The following is a 5,756-nucleotide window of genomic DNA, read 5'->3' as shown; positions in this document are numbered from 1 at the left end:
ATCACGGAAAATGATGGGTGCTGCAAGTCAAAATGTAATTCACTAAAAATATGTATTTGACAAATATACAAAGTGTGAATATATATGCTTGACTGTAATTAATCATACAATATAATTTATAAGTCGAAATTAATTTATCTTAATTCTTGATTTTAAAATAAGGCTTATTGAATGTAGGGGAAAAAACGGGAAATTTTATAAAAAAAAAGTTGGAGCAGCCATAATTACGGGAATAACCTGTAAAATACGGGTTATGTGGTCACTCTTTATGTATAAGTTGACCCGCGAGTGACAGAAATACAGCATACCTGCCCCGCGGACTGAAAAGGTTGTGCACCAATGATGTAAAAAGTGTTTCACGAATTTGTTGGAAAGGAAATTTTTAATAATAGGAATTTTTTTAACACGAGAAAATAATTTGTTTATCTTCTTTATCCTATGAATGAAAAATACAAATTTGAATACAAATGCAACGCCACAACAGGCAAAATGCCCAACGAGGTGGCTGAGAAAAAGGTACCCATAATAAATATGGATGAATAATACATATAACATTTGATTCGCAAACGGCACGACCACCACCAACACCCACACCACGCATGTCTTAAAAATGTTTCATAGATTGGTTCCTCAATGTGTGTAATTAGATCAGTTCTTATGATACACGTTATTGAATTCACAGATTTTTAACGTTTCAAGTACGGCTAATGGTTTCAGCAAAAAATTACTTGACAAAAAGGAAAACTCCCCAATGATTTACACCAAACAGACAATTCAGATTTAACTCGAACGTAGTATCCACACACACACAAGAATCACAAAGTTCAACGTTTTCTAAACAAATGCCGAGCTAAACACATCGAAAACAACACATATAGCCTACAAGCGTAAAAATCGTATCCTTACTTTCCGTCAATATGTAAAATCGGTTTAAAACCAATAATTCTAGGCAATGATTGGAACAAATTAACCGATTTTCTATAGAAACCTATGAGGAATCGGGTTTCGGCTAACGAATACCAGAACGAATTATCTTCGTTATCCGAGGTACTACTGTAATAGTTATATATGTTACGGCAAATGCAATTATTCGGTTTTTATACATGATTACTAATCGTCTTGGTAAGTTTGATAAATTTATCACTTGAACCGGTGATTATGCATAATAGCCAAGTGTCGGCAAATTTGATAACCATTAAAAAAATTTCCAAATAGTGTAGTACGTGTGATGGATATAGATGGACCCCGATATAATGATAACACAAATTTTACGATCGTACCCCGATAAAATGATACAATACATGTGTGAATTATCATGTATAGTACAGTATTTCATATAGTAAATTCATCATGTTTACCAATGACGCGACACTTGGGCGGTATGCATAATAACCAGCAAAAATAATTTTTTTGTACTTATAAAATTTACCAACGACGGATAATCGCCAGAAAGAAAGCGATACATATTTTTAGGCACATTCATCCAATTTATCAAACTTAAGAAAATGCTCTTCGATTATGCATAATGACCAGCTATTTATCATAACCGGATTTATCGCATTTACCGTAACATATACACTATGTGGAAATCAAGTAAACGCCATGAAATATCCAGTTTATAATCTCATAGTACTGGAAATTCTTGATTTAAGAAATACTCTCGATGCATATTTTTAAAATAAATATATTACCGAAATTAAATCCATAATTAATAAATGCCGTCATGTGATGTACTAAGTTTGTACAACCCATTCTTTTTTACCGTTTCAACTATGAAAGAAAACGATCAATAATGCTACTTATATCAGTTCTGGTTCGTTTTAATCTCTGGATTCAGAACAAGAAAAATAAACAGAAAAACCAAGATTTTCTTTTTTAATATCCTCATTTACGTCAAAATGAACAAACACCATTTCTTCTATTTCATTCATGTTAAGTTTGAAATAATTCTCTAGAAAATAATCTTTCAGATACGAGATTTTAGTGTGTATATATTTCAGCCATATTCCAAATATCCCTTTGCTGTGGTTTTTTTCTTTTGAATTAATTACAATATTTATTTCCTCGTGGGGTGTATTATTTTGTTTTCTTATTCCTCCTTTCAATACTTGAGCAATTCTATTCACGTAGAAAATTTTCATTTACACGGTGGTTAAATGTTTTAATCGTGTTACAAAAGCGAAGCAGGGGTTTCTTAATTAAATTATTTTGCTTTATTTCTTTCTTTTTCATGGATTTAATGCTTTTCTCAAATAACCAGACAGAATAAAAACTGTGTTATTTGCATAGGAATCGATGAAGGAGGGAAAAATATTTTGCTTTTTCTTCCTGAAAATGTAGCAACATTTCCCATGACTCAATGCACGATTTTGAACTAAAGGTTTTCATAAATTAATGGTCGTTTTCTGTGCGTATGTCACCAATATTAATTATTTTAATTTTCCCGAGAATTCGAGTTTTTAAGTTATTTTCTCGTTATTTCCTATGACTCATTTCTTAAAGCAATGCATTGAAATTTCTGGTTTTACCAGGTGTATGATCAAGTATATTTCTGAATATGTCTATTAGGTCTAGCAGTTTTTTTTTTTTTTTTTTTTTTTCAAATTGAATTTTAACTTTTAATACAAAAAATTGGGGTATTTAGTACTTTTATTTTCTTGATCACACTGTTTTATTTTCATAAACAAAAAATATAGAAATATAAATATATTAGAAATAACGGTATAATGCCTATCGGGATAGTGTCCCACGTGGTCTAGTGGTTAGGATACCTGGCTCTCACCCAGGAGGCCCGGGTTCGATTCCCGGTGTAATTTTCATGCGACCGAGTGGCGTGGTATTAAGATGCTCATATTAAGATACTCGTCCACCACCGTGAAGGTTTCTATCACGGTTTCCGGTTCGAATCCGCGAGGGAGGATATAGTAGTTAAGATATTATCCCTAACTCGAGCTTGAGGCGACCACCGATAGACAGCGCCTTCATTTCCAACCCATCTCATTAATGACAGTAAATTGCAATATAGTGATATGGCCAGAGTTGGTGTTTGGAGAAGTAGTGCAATTTGTGATAGAACAACTATGTGTCCATCATAGAAGTACTTTATATGTGGCATTGAACAATCAATTCTTAGATGAAAACCATATTTTTATAAGATACGCAATTTTTACCAGCTATATTAGGTTATGTTTTTTATCAGTTATTAAATTTGGAGATACTGTAAATTCACATGGGTACAACTGACATCAATATTTGTGATATGGAGCTTTACCCATTATTTTTTTTTACTTCACCAATCTCGTTAGGTAATTTTTGTTTTGCTCAAGTAAAACGTTTCAATCTCTTAAGTCTCGAACATCCAAAATATCGTTTTACCAATGCATGTTGAAAGTTACGAGTGGACTTAGAGCTAGTGTGGTTCAAATAACTTGTGTGGTAATCGTGTTCGATTTATGCAAAATTTTATGACCGAAACAAACGAATACATTTAATGTGCAAATATACACAATTATACAAATACCACTTTTTTTACTTCAATGCCACTCATTTTAGTCTTCTCTCTCTCTATATATATATATATACAGACACCTACTTTTTTACATTTCCTTTAAAAGATATTTACTCATATCAAAAAATTTCTTATTCGAAACCAATTAAAGTATCTAACTACGTTCGAGAGCACTTTTCTATAAAATGGTACTACAGTGAAGTATTGAATCTACTATAAGAATTTTTGGAATATCTGCGAAAGTTTGAGCAAAATTCATGAAATATTCGAAACACGATTGCAAAAAATTATATGAATGAAATGTTTTGTTTTATTTTCACAGTACCTTCAGTTAATGATGGTGCAGGTTTGAACCAAAATTTGAGGGATTGTATGGCATGCTAATAAGTTACACTCAAATCTGTTAATGCACTGTCAATTTTTGAAATTTCATTCTACACATCATGCATAAGCAAACAAATATGTGATAGACCTTAGATAGTTCTATCATATAATTTTATATAAACAATATCATTATAATTTAATTCACCACATAGTTCTTAGCGTCAACAATATAGCAAAATATTATATTAAAACTTAGTAATAATACATTATAATAGATTTTTGAAATCATGTTTCAAACTGAAGTGAAATGTCAAGAATAGCATTCTTCAAAAAACACGCTCAACGTTTACATTCACGCATTACTTGTATGCAAAAACGCAATACTAAAGTGAATGTAACTTCGGTTCTAAGCAGCATATGAACAAAACGTGGCGTGTTTATATATATATATATATATATATATATATAATCGATATAAAATAAATCAATATTTTCTTCGAAAATGACGTTTTCAACGTAGTCCTTTGCATATAAAGAGTAACTATTTCAAAGAATAGTAAACAATTACAGTTTAATAACTAACATTGCGAGTATTTATGAATATTTGAATGCATCTATTTTCTTAAATATTTTTTCTTATCTTAAATATAACAAAACCAACCGAAAACCAATATCATTTTTTTTCCGTATCTTTATTTATTCTTTTTTTTTTTTGATTCTCAGTATACTAAGCGAAACGGTAGTTTTTTTTAAATCATCTAAAAACTGGAATTTGAAATTTTTATTTGAGGAAACTATTATTATTTTTGGGGAATAAATATCATTTCAATAATTCTAAGAATGCAAGAATGCTCTCACAAATTTATTCCCTTCACAGATAATCGCATAAAACACAAAAGAAACGTTTGATAATGGAGAAAGAAATAGTAATGATGATAGATTTTTTTTTTCATTTTCAGTGACTCTTCAAACAAATGCAGTATAAATATCCATACGAAGACTTTAAAGATAAAAGAGAACTTTAATCGTAGATTTTAAGGGCTATACAATTACGAGCCACCTCTCAGTGAAATCATGGGTCCTAAGTTGGAATTTAATCATAAAAATTGTATTGAAAGAGATTATAAATGACAAAAAAACGAGAGATATTTGGCAAAAAATCTAATAAATAGAGAAGAAGACAGCTAAAAGGAAGTAAAAGAAAAATCTTGGATGAAGAAAACTGAATGGCGTAGAAAACTATGATTCCATTTGAAGCGGAATTTTATGGTACGATGAGTCGCAAGGTTTATGAAAGGATTCATAATAAGATGGAAAAAAAAATAAGAGTTTAATATAGACTTTACTTTGGGAAGTGCTCAGTTTTTTCTTCAAAAATCTCCTTCATCTGTTCATATGGAGCTGCATCTCATATCTATTCAAAGAATATTCTCCCTTCTCCATTTCCAACCGGGAAAAGGTGGTTAAATCGGATTTATGAGATCTCATTTGACAATATACATATATATATGTTTCGAACTTTTTCTCATATTTCGAAACGTTTCTTTCATTTTGAAGTTTCTTTTTTTTTTCATTTTGAAGTTTCTTAGTGAATATCTTCAGATACTATATATGTATATGTCTACGTAGATATGATGTGTTCTGCGTGAGTGCGAGTAAAATTGAGATTCTACTGTCCTCATGAGAGATGGATTTTTAAATATCCGTTTGCTTCGACTGGGTTTTATTTCATACCTTATACCATTTCTTTCTGACCTATTTTCACCGCTTGTCGTATATTGAAACTTTGGTATGCACATGCAAATTTCAAAACGTAAAACCGTATATATAGTTCGAATGTAAAACAGAAAATCAATTCAGTTTTGTTGTCTGAAATTTCAAACTTAGTTTTTCCATAGTTTAGTTATGCCGTGAAAAAATTGTT

The 5,756-nt window shown here is 30.7% G+C and overlaps 1 non-coding gene across 1 annotated transcript; it reads left to right on the top strand.

Annotated features, from left to right (window-relative positions):
* Positions 1-2,740: 2,740 nt before the first annotated feature.
* On the top strand, positions 2,741-2,816 carry TRNAE-CUC (transfer RNA glutamic acid (anticodon CUC)). Its single transcript has one exon. It is a non-coding gene; the product is annotated as a tRNA-Glu (tRNA).
* The last annotated feature ends 2,940 nt before the right edge of the window (positions 2,817-5,756 follow it).

This window comes from Pholcus phalangioides, unplaced genomic scaffold (assembly GCF_987345545.1).
Source record: "Pholcus phalangioides strain wild (caught in Gottingen) unplaced genomic scaffold, Ppha-v1.0 ptg000015l_1, whole genome shotgun sequence".
NCBI lineage: Eukaryota > Metazoa > Arthropoda > Arachnida > Araneae > Pholcidae > Pholcus > Pholcus phalangioides.
Note: the sequence above shows the minus strand (reverse complement) of the source record. Positions and strands in the feature narration are given on the sequence as shown.